Here is a 17312-nt window from a genome sequence, read left to right as displayed (position 1 = left end):
GGAATTACACTATAAAATTTGAAAAATTTCTTGTATAAAACTTAAAAAATGCTACTAATAAACGTGCCTGTTAAATTCGAGCGAATGCAACCAATACGCTTATTGGCTGTTTTTCTCAAGTTTTGTAAAAGAACTTTTCTAAAACTTTTATAGTGTAATCCCGGCCTATGACACTGTTGAGAAGTATGATAAATTCTCGAATTATTATTTTTTTTAATTAAAAGAACCCTTTTTTCAATGGATTGTCAAACGTACAGTGACATCAAAATATGATGAAATTAACTAATTTGATTGGTGCACGTATTAATGAAATTACCGATTTTGTTCGTTTTTAATAATTTTAGAATTTAGAGAATGAATGAATTTATGAGATACGATTTAATTAAATATAAAGACTTAAACTTACTCTGAATCTCGCATGACATGATGTTTCAAGAATTCAGTTATTGCACAAAAAATCTTGAAAAGTTTTTATTAAAGTTGCTTCGCCCAGGAAAACGGGACTTGGTTAAGAATTAAGGGTACTTAATTTTTTATATTCCATAGACCCTTTGTGCCAATGAAACAAAGGTCAGGGACCCCCAGAGCTTGCTGCTGATAAGATTAAGGCCACTGACATTTTTACAAAATAATATTCAGAATATAACAATGCAAAAATGAGAAGTTCAAGTTCATTTATTTTCTCTCATTCAAGCTCACGCACCCATTAAAACCTCTCTAAAGATCCCCTGGTTGAGAACCGCTGGCCTAAATGGGCATTCAAAACATTCAGGGGGGGGGGCAATATCTGAAACTGGCATTAAACATTATAATTATAATCATTGATCAAATAATTATAATTATAATGATTGATTATAATCATTGATCAAAATAATTACTAGCCTAATTTTTATTATGACACATTTCGAAAACATTTTAATTATAGGCTTTTGCTTTCTCTCGATTTACACAGTCATTGTTTTGACAATTAACGTCAATTTGTATAATTGCAATAATTGGGAAGATTGGCCCCTTTCCTCGATATTTAAAGACGCGTATTGAATGAAAACCGAAAAAACAATTCAAAAAATCTATTTCAAATTGTACTACTTATACAGGGCCTTAAAGTGGCTGTACAAAGCCTCAAACATCGAACATCAAATAAATGTATTGAAATAATATTATATACTTTCCAAGTATATTTTACTACCTTCTTTGCGATTCAAACTGTAGTAAGGGAAAAATTCAGATTGCAAACTTAGATGTAAGAGTCAGAGAGATTTGCAAACTTAATTGCCCATATTGTAATTATTCTTATCAATGACTCGCAAATAAGTGTTTAACATCAGTTTCAGTTATTGCCCCCCCCCCCCTCCCCCACAAATTTTTTCTTCATAGAGGCCAGTGGTTCTTAACCAGGGTCATTCGGTAGATTTCAGTTTGAGGTTGAGCTTGAGTGGGGAAAAAAAATTAAAACCTTATTTTTGCACTAAACTGTTAGCTGTGGATTTGGTAATCTGAAAATTTCCCCTTAAGACCCCTTTCGGGGGGTCAAAATTACCTTCTCATTGAAAATTATATCTAAAAGTATCTCTAAATTTCATATTCATAGCTTGAGCGGTTTCTGCTCGGAGATGATTTCCCAATATGACAGTTGAACTCTTTATGAACCCCCCACCGTTTAGAGGTTGAACTTTGAAAAATCCGTTCTTAATGGGTCTGTACATTATGAAATAAACCTGCTGATCAAATTTCACATTTGTAGCTTCAGCGGTTTTGGCTCGGCGATGACGAATGAATCAGTCAGTCAGGTCATGCCATTTTATATAAGCAGGGTGTCCTGTAAGTGCTAATGCGGCCGTTATCTCACCAACCGTCCGTCGTGGAGGTATGATTATAATTTAAAAAAATGTTCAAAAGGCGTTCAAAAACTACCCTGCACCAGTTTTCAGAGCAAAAATACAATGTGTAACAAAGTAAAAAAAATCTAAATTTTTATACGTTCCAGCTGTCCTGTAACTTCCAATCAAAAGTTGTTGCCCCGTCTCTCCTTAAGCCAAAAAATAATTTCGTAGTTTCCAAGTGTAATATTTGAGATATTCGAAATCAAAAATCTCGGAGAAAAGTTGTAAAAGGAGCGTTGTCCTTTAGTTTATGCCATTCTTTCATAACTTGTCTCCAGTTTTTGAATTCAAATATCTTAGCGAATATTGCTCTTTGAAACATGGAAGTTTTTTTCTGTTGGCTTCAGGAACGACAGGGCAACAACTTTCTAACAAAAAAGTTGGAGGACAAGAGAACCGTATAAAATTTCAGATTTTTTTATTTTGTGACACTATATTTTCACTCTCAAAACTGGTACAAGGTAATTTTCGAACGCCTTTTGAGCATTTTTTAAATTGGAATCATACCTCTACGACGGACGGTTGATGAGATAAAGGCCGCATCAGCACTTATAGGACACCCTATATATAGATGATTATATTCCGCATATCATTCTGTAAAGATGTCCGTGGCCTTCATCTTATTGGCAGCAGGAGCTTGGATTCCTGGCATTTGGCAATTTAGCAAATGATCCCTGAAAACTTTTTGTGGGGTTAACCCTTAAACGAGTAACATTGCATAAGCTTCTTCAGACGTTCAATACTGCAGTCAGTTTGAGGATGAAAGATCAGAAGGGTTATTATTTGTTCGGCATTTATAATTATGAGTTGATGCGCGGCTTTTTTTTTTGACACCGGTAATTATAAAATCTATGCAAAAGAAGTTTTAAAACAATGTAAAAATCAAACGCATATTTCAATTAACAAGTACATGTCAATAAGAAAATAAATCGGAAGCGCATGCGCTCAAATCAAAGTTTTTGGAAAAATTCTCTAGTAATACATATTCTCTTCTTCATCCAGAAAATTCATGTCTTGTTTCACCTTCTATATGCAATTAATACTGCTTTATACCTAGAAATATAATCGAAATACCAAGCTCATTCGGTACATAGAACTGCAACATGAAACACAAAATTGCACATACCCCTAAAACTCACGATGCAGTCGAACTCCATTAATCCGAGGTAATTTGGACAGAGGACTGTTCGGATTGTATATCTCATCTTTCAAACATGTTATTTTTTTTCAACCAACACTATAGGACAGAACAGAATGGACCGAGCATGACCAGGCTCTGTCGATATAAACTCATTGCCCCGGAGGGCGTGGTCATGCCGAAAGGAATTCTGAGTTATAAGGAGAAACAAAAATTAAAAATAATTGGGATCCCTATCATGGGTCCCTATCTAAATGACCCTCTAGTCATGTATGTGCATTCACATACAATTTCAAAAACCATGTATGAGGTTAGACATACAACGAAGAGAATAAGATTATAAAATGAGTTCGGGTCATCTGTTTTAGGGTACCTAGAGGATCCTTTGACAATATGCATTCAAATACGAGATCAAAAGTAACATGTACTGGTATAGATGTGTACACGAAAGTGTAAGACTGTACAATACGAATAAGTAAGAATAAATCGGGTACCCTGGCATGTGACCTAAAGGACCCGAGTCATGTACATTCATATACAATTTCAAAAAGCATGAGCGAAGGCCGGCAAATACGAAAATTATCAGTTTCTACAAGGATTTCAGGGACCCCCTTATTTTAGGGTGCCTACACTTAACAACAGTTGGTGTCTCTACGTATTGGATGAGAGAGTTACACACCTAATAATTTCATTTATTAAAGGATTGGGGGCCCCAAAAGTAATTGGAGGCCTCTTTCCAACTACCGTAGAATATGGCTTACACTGAATCGAATTTCATCCTTTAACAGCCACCTCGTTGGGCATTTTGCCTGTTGTGGCGTTGTATTTGTATTTGTATTTGTAACAAAATTCAATGAAATATTCACGAAGGAACAATTCAAAATGAATAAAATTCTCCCCTTCCCCCCCCCCGTTTGACACGAAGCCCTGCGCCCAGGTCTCATTGTCCTACATGTCAAGATGCTACTGCGTTTAACAACGATCAATAGCCTGTAACAGTGGTTCTAAAAAGTGTGCGCTACGGTTCCTACGGGCGTCGTCACGAGCTGGCGACATTGATACGTGCCTATTTTTTGTCTCAGACTATTCTGGGGAGCATTGAATAAACGTCAAGGATCAGGATCCAGGTTCAAACCTCGTGTGTACAGTGTTGGTCGGCTGAAGTTGGTTTCCTATTGTTTTCCAACTTCCAGTCCCCCTTTTAAAAGAGTCTATACCGCAGAGAGCAGGCAGACCTACAACGTGATACTTAACGTAACATGATAAATTCAAGCGTTTACCGTCTTCACTTCAAAATATGGAAGGCAGATGGCTGCACCAGCAAGAACACGACACAAGCTGAACTCTCACAACATATATACGTCAGAGGCCGACACATAAAACTCAGAATTCACATTCCGGCATGTACCGATTCGTTAGAAATTCCGCAGAAGAATGTGCACGAGGTGAATGTACGGTTAAATAGTAGTAGACCTACAACGCAATACTTTAATAGCATGAAAAGTCAAGCCTTTGCTTAAAAATATGGGAAACAGATGGTACTAGTGATAGATAGATAGGACATCAGATAGGACAACAGATAGATAGACAGATAGGTACTAGTACTCCACAGATGGAAACTAGTATAACACGAAAGGGCCGCTGCGGTGGTCGAGTGGTCATAGTGACGAACACGCGTCGCGAGGTCCCAGGTTCGCCGACGACCCCACCGTCGCCTCAGTGGTGGTCGGCTGAAGTTGGTTTTCTGTTGTTCCTAACTTCAAGGCGCGAATGCGAGCTGATCTCCACTTTAAAAAAAGTCTCGCCACAGAAAGCAACAGACCTACAAACAGTGCAAATGTGATTCAATCATAGCACATCATGCACTTCACTTCTGAAATATAGATGGCAGCACTGAAAAAAATCATACACAACACTAGATACGCACTCAGACTGTTTGGTACACACGCAGTTACACTTCCGGCTAAACTCACCAGGCAGTAAATTGCACACATAGATGGTGATAGACCTGAGTTGTGCTCGGTTTGAAAGTGCAACACGAAACAAGCCTAACTCACGCACAACATAAATATACAGTTGGACCACTCATTGCACACAAAACGTTCTAGCAGGTACCAATCCGTAAGAAATTCATGTACGAGTTGCATGTACAGTTAAGTAGTAGGCGCTTTTAGCTATGTTGTGCCCCAGAACAGCCCAGGGGCTCATGATTCTATTAAGACGGCACTGGCACCTAGGTCTCGTTGGCCTACCCGTTAAGACAACACAGCGTTTAACAACGATCAAGTGTCTATGGGTCTGTTTCCTCAGAAATACAAGTACTGAATGAACAAATGGGGAGGGCCCATCTTGATGCAAGAGCATTACGTGGGAGTTGATAACACTAAACTCTGCAATTAATATTAATTGTTGGAAGCTTTTAGGGGCTCCAGTTCCCCCACGAAGTTCATGATGGCCCTGAATATGAGGGTACACTCTTTCTCCCATTGTTCTTCACGCCTCTTCTTTAAGTTGTTCGGTTTAATGGGGTTTAAATTATCAGGGTTCTAGCAGACTCCTCAGAGCGACGTGTATGTATATAAGCCGCATTGAAATTCTTACATGCAGTGGATCACGCTTATAACGTTTTTTTCTTAAAACCGACACGAAAAAGCTTTGTAAGGGGGGAAATATCGATGAGTATTAGTAAAGCCGCGCACATACTAGAGCAACTAAGAGGTACGGGAGTGTATAATACAGATTAGAGACGAAGACAGTTGTATTGATTTGCTCCACGCCGTACATACTCGAGAAGTGACACATAGGAGAGAAACAGGCCACTCACCAAGGTTGTTCACTTGAACAAACATGTTTGCTTTCACCTCGGCCTGCTGATTGGTCCGTTTCTTCCTTTCTTTTTTATTAAAGGGGGGGGGGGAGGAACTTCTCGGGATCCCATCATCATCATCACACCCTTATATTCCCGAACCCCTCCGGTTATTTTCTCTATCCTCCTCCTCCTCCTCCTTTATTATGTGATGACATCTCTCCTCCACCCCCTGCAATTTTTTCTTCCTCGTCGCAATTCTTGTAACTCGTACCTCTTCGTCCCACTGTGAGCGCAGCCTTAAGAGTTCTGACCATGAGAATAAGGCTGCGTTCATAGTGGGACGAAGTTACAAGAATTGCCACCAAGAAGAAAAAGTCTTATAGGGGTGGAGGGGAGGTGTCCGCACATAGTAAAGGAGGAAGAGGATAGAGGAAGGGGTTCGGAAATATTGGGATGTGATGATGATGATCCCTCCCCGGAAGTTCTTTTTTTTTTCTCCCTCTTTAAACAAAAATAGAGGAAGCGGACCAATCAGCAGATAACGAAAATCAGCTGATCGAGGTGAAGGCAAACATGTTTGTTCAAGTCGCGCACCGCATTGAGTGACCTCTTTCTCTTCTTTGTCAAGAGCAGGTGCGGTTTTGTAGAACAAAACAATACAACTGTTTCCGTCGCTTATCTTTATTATACGCTCCCGTATCTCTTGGTCGCCACGCTGTGTGCGCTGCCTTAGTCGTACTAAAAGTGGGAGAACATTTTTCTGAGTGGGAACATAGTAAGCCGGATCGACTGTACATCTGAAAATGACATCTATCACAGCATAATTTAGATTATGATATACAGTCGAATCCCATTATAACGAACTCCAAGAAACCCAGAAAATTTCGTTATAAAGAAATTCCAAGTTTTAGCATTGTTCCGATGTAAACTTATCTGGGGGATTAGAAAGTGTTCGTTAAAACGGGATTCGACTGTATCATCGTCGAATTACCAACTAACGCTATAAAGAATTATTATAAGACACGCGTTTCTAACGATAATCATTATTCAAAAGAGAAGGAATAAAAGTGTACTTTTTTGTAGTTTTTCGCGTAAAACAACATCTTTTGAAATGTTGCACGACTGGCACGCGATAATGGAATGTAGTGATATTAAAAACAAGAAAAACGAAAAAACTCGCTTAAAAAAACACTATAGAAGCATGCACAGGCAGTGTTATTTGAAAGAGAGAGAGAGAGATGGAGAAATGGCGACGGCCGTAGCATGTGGGTATATATATTCGCCATTTCCTCACGAACACAGATAATAAATATTCCGATGTCCTTGGTCAAGGTTAAGGTGTCTCGTCCAGCATGGCGGCGACTACCGGTTGCTATGCACTTATACACACATATGAAAAAATAAAAGGAAACGCGATACAAAATAGCGGAATGGATATATGTATATATCATCATGCGGCGGCCATGTTGCGTAGTTCAAATTCCCCGATAGATTTTTATTGTTGTTGTTAGTGTTGTGATGGAGCTTCTTTTTGCTTCTTATGAACCAAAAAACAACAAAAATCGTCCAAATACAAATCTACAGAGCCGTGTTTATGCGAATACAGTAAAACCCCTCTTTTGCGGACACTCTCAGGACAAAAAAAAAATTTCAACTGTAAAAGAGAGGTGACCGCATCAGGGGGGGGGGGAGGTTCCTGTTAAAACAGTAAAATACAGTATTAACAATATTTGAAATGGTTCTTTGTTTGCGAATGAATGAAATTCTGGCAATATAAGATGCGTTTGAATCATGGAAGCACATAATTATTGCACAGATACAAAATTGAAATTTCAAAAGTAATATTACATGAAGTCGATGTACTGAATTTTTACATCTTTTGGAATTGGTTGGTTTTGCTGAGTATTCCAACTTCTAACATTTGCTACATTCGGTACCTTTGGCCAAATGTTGGCCACCCCCTGGTACATTGGCTGAATATCCCTCGATAATTCTGTGGTCAGAACATCATATCTCCAAAAAAAATGACTTTTTGATCTAAACGTTAATTATAACTAATTAGAAGCGAGATGACTTCACAAATTCGCGCATACGGCTGAACATACTGATGTATGATATTTTCATTTGTATCTTTGTGTATGCTTTATTTTCGATTTTTAAAGGACAATGAAAATGATTATATATCTGAAAAACGTGATTTTGGAGTTATCATGTTCTGACCAAACACTACAGAATTTTGGCAATTTTTTACTCCATTCATCACACACTTCATCACTGACATCAGCACAACTTCTTAAATACAATTTCGTACACAGAAACGATTCAACCAACCGTATGAAGCTTTGAAAATGACGAGTCCGCTTTCTTCTGTCGCTTCTCGAGCTTCTTGTAGAATCGGGTCAGAACAGGCAAATTCTTGCTTTTTTGGTGAAACAAACCAATCATACACAACTACGTTCGTGGCAAGTTCCTTTGTCTTCGGAAGTTTATGTTTTTCTAGCTTGCTTTCCGTTGTTCAGCCATTTTTCTTGCCAATATTTTTTTTTGCTTCTAAAAGTATCATATCTGGGTCCTCCCGACATTGTGTTGATTTGCAAGAACATGAACTCCCATTTGCGTTTCTCACTGTATTCGATATTTTCTCTTTTCGGAATCTTTTCTCTTAGTGATAGAAGAGCGAGGATTTACTATTACAAGCCATATCGCACAGCTTGAAATCATGTAAAATATACGAGCATAACCAGCAAACAGACATCAGAGTTTGCCAAACGCTAACAGAAACTTCAAACAAAAAATTCAGTGGAAAGTAGCCAGAAGGCAGATGAAATATTCTAACTTGTCTTGGCATCTAGTGAGCATAATTGTAACCAAAATTGCAACGATTGGTGTCCATACAGCGGTTTTAGCTCGATGGAACGAATGATGAAAATGGCGTCCTTGACCGTATCTAAGGGTGGCCGCTAAGCAGGGGTTCGAAACACATTATTTAAATATGTTTTTTTGAAGGGATATTTTTATTTGGCCTTAAAACAGGGGTGACTGCATCTGAGGGGTAACCGTTAACAGGGGTTTTACTGTATAAGGCTACAACAGACAATGTGCCCAACGAGGTGGCCGAGAAAATAATTTTTGGGCATTTTTCATTTAGGAAAAAAAAAACTTTTCCAGGCCCTCTACAATATCTCGATCGGAGTCTGCGTCATTAATCAGGCACGCACAGTGCAGTAGTGATATACGTATGTATCGGCCTTGCATAAAAACAGTTTCGTGGCGCTGTACTTAATATTTGTTTTTTTGAGTGGCGTACTTTTCATAGTACTTTTTATGGTGGAATCCTGTAATGCTGCACGTTATAAAAGAATTACGTCTATGTACGAGTACGGACGCGATACGTAATATCTGGGAATGTACTTTTCTGGCAACAGTACACGTTTCGTACAAAAACAAACTTCAAGTGAAAGAAAAAAAATGGTCGTTGCAGTTGACGTCCGTTTTTACGAACCGGTACGGACTACAGGAATGATGTTTAACCCTTTTTAAACGGCATAGCAGAAATCACAAAACCCCTCCTTGAAAAAAATGTCGTATATTTTTGAATAAAGTAGACTTTCTTCCGATTTTTAGCAGGTGCAAACTAAGGGAGTATAAGCAAGAAAGAGTGTTCTATCTAGAAATCAATTTTACAAAATATCTGGGTTTGTCATTGTTAAAATAAGAGGCTTTTAAGGAGGCGAGATATCTCGTCAATGCCGCTTAAAGTGTTGAAGTAATGGTTTATTGTTTGGGATCAGAATGCCAGTCCGTAAAATTGAGCGGCGACTGTACATTACAACTGAACCTCCCTACAATGGACGGGCATCCACGTGGTTCTGTTCGCTTATAGAGAATGCCCAAATAGATGGCAGCACTAAATCTTCACTTCTAACGCTAGACTGTTAGGTACACGTGCACACTTCTGGTACCATTCATTCCGTCATAAATTGCCTATGGCGATAGACCAAAGTTGTGCTTGTTTTGAAAGAAAGTGAACATCGTTGTAACCCAGAGGTCTTCGGCCGTTTTCTGGTCGCAAGCGTTGTACCCATCGTCAAAAGAAGAGCACCCTTACAAGTTTGACATACGAATTCACGAAATCAGGATGGTTTCATTCCTTCGATGCAATTTGTACAAGGTGTTCAATTAGAACGTTGATTAAATGCTCGCGAGGACGACGTCGGACAAGAGCATCGGACAAGGTGTTGCTCGCGAGCAACGGGTTGAAGGTACCTGTTGTAACCGTTGAAGAGAATAAGAACTTAGTAGAAACAACAGATCATTCACAGAGAACTAGAGCCTGTCCCAGATATAAAGGACTCCGATTTAACGAATATTTTAGATGTCCCTGAGCGTATGTATAGTTGTGTTAATCTCAACCCAGGTATAAAAAATTTTGTATCCCGTTTAACTGTATAAGATTATTATTTTTGATTGTTGTTTCGTATGAAAAAGTTCCTTTTATTGGGCTCTTTACAGAATTGATGGGAATATCAATATTTACTACCTTTTTATACTGTAAATTTACTAGAAAGAGGACCCCTTCCCCTAAAAAAACTTTGCTAACGGCCTCTGGTGCTGAGATGCAGGAGCCCCTGTCATAACCCTGTAAATAAAATTTAAATATTCGATTTGATTAAGAAATACTCATACTGTCAACTGAAATAATGTAAATTATTGACTAATTTAGAGTATTAGTAAATGTATAAATAAATGCTGTGCAACCGAACCCGGCTTATAACGAATCTCCGGATATAGTGAATCGAATTTCGTAAAAATCCCAAATACCTTGAACTTCGTTATAACGGGGGTTCGACTGCAGTATATTACATATATATAGTGCATGTGTCTCTTCGTTTGTGAAGGTCACAAGAAGCAATGAATGAAACGCTTTTAAACACTGAGAGGACGAGAGTGCATTGTTGCGCGCATGCGTGCGTGGTTTCCAGCGTTCTGGACCAGCGGCTTCAGTCATTTTAGAAAGAGAGCGAGGCAATAAAACGAAGAGGACATCCATCCGATTCAAGGACAATGTGAATATAACATTGTATGGGTGTTTATGTTATATCGGCAGAGGCAGTGGCGTAGACAGACTAGAGAATCAACTGGTTCTTATTTTGCGACCGAATCATTTCCATTGGTTTCAACGGGCCCCCGTCTTGTGTATGAGAAAGACGTTTTAGAGCGCTCCCGGTAATGTTCTTTCTCACGGTTATATGCCCTCATGCATTGATTCCATATGTATGTGCAGTGCATGATATACACATAAGGCGCACACACTAACATGAACGGCTTAGAATATCCAAACGGGTGTTCACTGGCGCCACGAATGACTATTTTATGGTGTAATATTAGCGTCTAGGAAATCTCGAATTTTACAAGTCTGGAAATAAATATCCGATATCCCTCTGAATATTCAGGGATTTCATTGGCTGGACAAATTTCTGTCTGTCTATCTCAGTGGCGTCAAACGTTGCCTGTTGGGTATGCTTATGATATATTTGGAAATAGGAATGAATGCATTTGAGACATATGCATTGGGAATAATAATCGAGTGGTTTTTTTTTGCTTCTTTTTGACAAAAATATCATTATTTTTCTCACGATATGCTGAAATAGTTGGTTAATCACTTTACCAACTGCACTCAGTGGCGTCTTGATTGGTGGATCCAGGAACAGGACTTCTAATCGAACATAGGCTCCCGAATTATTCTTCCGACCAAATTGTCAATTAATTCAGAAATTATTTATCTCATTCATTTTGAATTTCTATTATTTTTCTCAAATTATTTCTTCGATTAATATATCCTAAAAATATTTTTTCAGCTAATTCTAAAATTATTTCTTCAGATAATTTTAATTCCAATTAATTCTGAGATTATTTCTTTACTTAATTATGGAATTTTCTTATTAATTCTGAAATTATTTCTTTGATTAATTCTGAAATTATTTCTTTGATTAATTCTGAAATTATTTCTTTACTTAATTCTGAAATTATTTCTTTACTTAATTCTGAAATTTTCTCATTAATTCTGAAATTTTCTCATTAATTCTGAAATTTTCTCATTAATTCTGAAATTTTCTCATTAATTCTGAAATTATTTCTTTACTTAATTCTGAAATTTTCTCATTAATTCTGAAATTATTATTATTATGCAAAAAAATTTGCATTTTTTTCTGAAATTATTTCTCACTAATTCGCAAAAAATAAATTTGTATCTTTTCTGAAATTATTTCTTTACTTAATTCTGAAATTATTTCTTTACTTAGTTCTGAAATGATTTCTTTACTTAATTCTGAAATTATTTCTTTACTTAATTCTGAAATTATTTCTTTACTTAATTCTGAAATTTTCTCATTAATTCTGAAATTTTCTCATGAATTCTAAAATTTTCTCATTAATTCTGAAATTATTTCTTTACTTAATTCTGAAATTTTCTCATGAATTCTAAAATTTTCTCATTAATTCTGAAATTATTTCTTTACTTAATTCTGAAATTTTCTCATGAATTCTAAAATTTTCTCATTAATTCTGAAATTATTTCTCACTAATTTGCAAAAAATAAATTTGTATCATTTCTGAAATTATTTCTTTAATTAATTTTGAAGATATTTTCCGTAAATTTTTATTTTAATTAATTCTGAAATTATTCCTTTAGTCGATTCAGAATTTTTTCATTAATTCTGAAATTATTCCTTTCATTAATTACACAAATTGCCATCAATTATAAAACTATCGAATCAAATTTTGAATTTACATCAATTTTTTCGGTTTTAGTAGACATATTTTCGCAATTATTTTCTTATCGTAGTTCTGCAGGAGCTTATTTATTCACTTGATGGCTTTTCAAATTTCGACTCCAATACATAACATCTGGGTTCAGGGAGTGGCTTCAAAAATATTTAAGGAACCGTGGACCTTTCTTGTTCATGCGCCCCAGACTGAATGAATTCATTACCATCGATTCAGTTTCATTGCTTATGAATATGCTGACTTTTTTACAGAGAATTTTTCCTTTGCAGCTCGATTTCAAGTACCATTTTGGATGAACCAGTTCACCAGTTGAATCCAGGGATATCGGAGTGCCTACATGCTGTAGAAGTATGCTCGAGACTAGTGGTTGACTCTGGCAGTGTGGTTAGCTGGTTGTTCGTTCGTATGAATACAACCACTACCTTCCCTGCCTTAAACAACCACCTAATGGCATCTGATTTGTCTTCCAATTGTGATCAAAGGTAAGCCGTGGAAACATTTATTCAAAATAACAAACGCATACAGGGTGGCCGCAGTGGCGTATTTACGGGGGGGGGGCTTAGTGGGCTATAGCCCGGGGCGGTAGTTCAGAGCTGTGGCAATTCGTACAACCCACCATGAATCCGCTACTTCACAGAGACCGGGGAAACTAGATCAATTAGTGACGAAGAGAGTGTGCAAGCACTTGAGTGAATACAGGAGTGTGCACGCATGTGAGTGAATACAGGAGTGTGCACGCATGTGAGTGAAAAAAGGAGCGTGCAATCACGTGAACAAGCGAAAGAGTGTTCAAGCGAGTGAGTGAACAAAGAAGTGTGCGAGCGTGTAGTGGTACGCAAAAGAGTGACCAGGTCTTACGCAAGTAAGTGAATAACCAAAAGAATGATCTAGAAAGCGGGGAACTACGTCAGTGAGTGACTACAAGAGTAACATAGAGCATGTGCAAGCATGGGACTGACCAAAAGAGTGACCCAGAGTGTGTGAGCATGAGAGTGACCAAAAGAACACGCAATTATGTAAGTGAGTGACTAAAAAGTACGCAAGTATGTAAGTGAGTGACTAAAAAGTACGCAGGCTTGTAAGTGAGTGACTAAAAAGTACGCAAGCATGTAAGTGAGTGACTAAAAAGTACGCAATCATGTGAGTGAATAATTAAAAGAGTACGCAAGCATGCGAGTGATCCAAAAAGTACGCAATCATGAGAGTGACCAAAAGAGTACGCAAGCATGTGATTGACCCAAAGAGCAAGCAAGCAAGCATATGAGAGACATGGCCCCCCACATCCTGTAGCGGGGCCCCTAGGCTGGAATCTTTTGCGGACCTCTCGGTCAGACTTATAACGGGCCCCTTCTGTAGTTAATTTATAGCGTGAAAAGCAAAAAAATTATGATAACCGTTCCGGGCCCCAGGGCTAGAGCCCTGTCAGCCCCCCCCCCCTCCCATGTGGGGCCATGCTTAGAGACACTGGTATATTCACAGGTATGGAAGCCAAGCGGCTCTAACACAGAGCGGCGAATTCGAGGACTGAGCGGGCAAAAAAAATTAGATTAGAATGAGCAAAGGATGGCAAAATTCGTGTAGCCTACAGGCGGCAAAACCATAATTCCGCCTGTGGGTGGCCATAATTAACGGTATTGAAACTATAGACTATACATAATAATTTAAATGATTAAGTATGAAAAATCTCGAGACACTATTGAGATATTTCCAAATATTTACTACATTATAAACGGTAAGGAAAAAGGAAAATTAGCAATGGTGTGTGAGAATTATAAATGGCCAGTGCGGTAATCACGTGAATACCGGCATTTGTTTCAAAAACCGTAACTGCGTGAAGAAACAACGAGAGTATTTCTGCGGTTACGGATTTTCACAGGAGACATTTTCTTTTCTTTTTGTACGTCTTGGCTTTTCCTTGTACGTAATTGGCTGTTGCGTAACGGCGACTTCTGCGAATCCATTTTTCAAGGGCACCACAACAACATGTAAAAACCGAGTCATTCTTCTGTGGCCGCCACGTCGTACTTACTCATAAGAAAAAAAAAAAAAAACAGAAACAAAATTCTTCCCTCTAAAATATGAATAAGAATAATTGGCGTTCGGAATATGGCGACGACGAGCATATTTCCGTTGCCAAATGAGAATCGTGGCCATTTTTTATTCAAATGGAAATTGCCTATAGCCCAATAAAGAAATGGGTAGAAATGGCTTTTTGAATGGCATAAAAATACGCTAATGGATAACAATCCAGACTTTTCCTGAGTAATAATTAATCACGAGGTCAAAATCATAATATCAATGACATCATCGTTCTGTTTCAATGAATATTTTATTCAGAACATTCAAGAGCTGCAGTATTGATTGTGGCGTTATACAGGCATGGGCGGAGATACGGGGAGGGCGTCAAAGGTGGAGTCGACTGATCTAATATATACAGTCAAACCTCGTTAATGAGTCACTCTTGGGAGAGCAAAAATATGACTTAGTAAGCGGAGTGACTCGTTAAGCGGAGTAAGTCATAGCTGTGCCAATTCCTGCATAAGGACAATTGGGATTTACAAAAAGTGACCCGGTAAGCGGAGTGACGTGTTAACCGGGTGACGCGCTAACGAGTTTTGACTGTATATGTATATATGAATTGACACCATCATCATCCTGACCCCCAGCAATAATGACCATGATTCCCAGACTTTCAAGTCTATCCCCGCCTATGTATACAGGGTGCATAGGAAAGTTCCTTTTATCCAGGAATAACTCGAGGACCGTTGATCCTAGAAGCAAGCATACTTCCAATTAGGAAAACTATTCCAATAAAACCTCGGCTATGCCATTCATAGTGCAATAAGTTGAACAGTTATCAAAATAGAAAGATTAACTTTTCATATGGTTATTGCTGTATTAAAAATGCCAATTAGAGAGAGAGAGAGTTGTTGTCTTGTCTCTCCTAAGCCGAACAAAAGAAAATTCTGTTTTAAGTGCAATATTAGGGGAAATATTTTTTGAAATCGAAAATTTTGCTGAAAATGAGGGAAAGAAACACTCATGAAAAGCGTAAAATGAGCTTGTCCGGAAGTCCAGGCAAAATGTCACAAATGCCCTTTTTGGCCTATTTTAAGCACTTTCTTTGTAAAAATGCCTTTTTTGAGTTTTTCTGCCGTAAATGCCTATTTCGACATTTTTTTCATGTTTGTTCGTGAATTTTAGAGGCCATATTCTGTAGAACTTGTTCCTCGGATTAGCGAAAAATTCGAATTATCAGAGAAACAATAAAAAATTCTTTAGATTTTGGTATTATTTAATATAAAAGACAAGCAAAAAAAAGCAGTATCAGCATACCTTACTGTGTTTTCACTCTTGAATATGATATAAATGCCATACGATGTGGTTCAAAAAATGAAGAACGTGAAATGGGCGCGAAGATTAGAAAGTGGGAGGAGTTAGGGATGGTATTGAGATGGTGAACGACGCTTGCTTACTTACTCACCGAACACGTCCAGGCTCTGTCCAGGCTCTGGGGCAAGCTCATTGCCCCAGAGGGCGTGGCCATGTGGGAAAAATTTTATTGATTCTCTCTCAATTTACAGAGCCTAAATATACGCAGATAATATACATAAAATCAGAGCATTCGCAAATCGATATGAATCATCGTGACACGTGCAGGCAAGTCGACTAAAATTAGTCAAGTCACTGATAGCTTTCAACTGCTTTTCCAATGATTTCACGTAAGCAATTTTGGGAAAGCCATTGTCCACCATTACGAATAAAACGGTTAAACTTGCTCCTCTTCTTCAGCGACCCCCCCACCCACCGATCCCGAAAGTTAAAATAGTCTACATCCATTCAAGGGAGTCTAATATTTTATTACATCTGTTATGCCCCTTATACGTAGGACTGGGGCTTCCTAGTCCTTTTCAAACTGAAAATTACTGTACAATATGTACGTACGTACTACGTAGTATTCCTGGGAAAAAATAAAGAAAAATTGGGTTCTTGAAAGAACAAAAATAAAGAGAAAGAGGTCTCCAGAATAAAATTCGATAATTTTCATTGCCTCGGATTATCCGGAAACTCGAACTTTCGGGGCAGCGTACCATTTCTATACTCTTCGTGAGTCAAAATGCCGCACAAGTGCTCTACGGGATTACGAAAAGGACTTCTCGATGACCACTCCAGGAGCTCCACTGAGCTGGTTTCAAATCAACACGTTTTAAACTTAGAAACATGCTGGGCTGGTGCCAGGCATGACGTGACGATGCGGCCGCCTAAGACGGCACTTTTATGACAGATTTTCATGACGGTGTTTTCATTCTCGCAAACTTTTTACACATTGAAATAATTTTTGAAGAAAATGCACGAGTCGATAAATAAGCTCAGGTAAATACAAAACTTTTGAGTGTTGAAATGCTATTCACAGTGCTTAATTCATCTCAACACATCTCCTTTCTGGTTGCAGGGCTAGCACAGGGGCCCAGGACTAACCTGTTTTTTTTACACTATAAATTCACTATATAGGAGGCCCCCACCAAAGATCTCAGTTCTTAGAGGAGCCTAGATCCAAGATAGAGGGGAAGGGGGGGGGGCATGAATGAGCACCGAGATGTTTTTATTTTTGCATGAAATGTGCTCTTTAACTTTTTTTCCCCGGATGGGGCCACATTGTCTTTTATTTAGCCTGCACAGACTTGCTTCTCTGTTC

The sequence above is a fragment of the Pholcus phalangioides genome, unplaced genomic scaffold, assembly GCF_987345545.1.
Source record: "Pholcus phalangioides strain wild (caught in Gottingen) unplaced genomic scaffold, Ppha-v1.0 ptg000015l_1, whole genome shotgun sequence".
In the NCBI taxonomy this organism is placed as follows: Eukaryota; Metazoa; Arthropoda; class Arachnida; order Araneae; family Pholcidae; genus Pholcus; species Pholcus phalangioides.
This window is presented reverse-complemented; position numbering follows the sequence as displayed.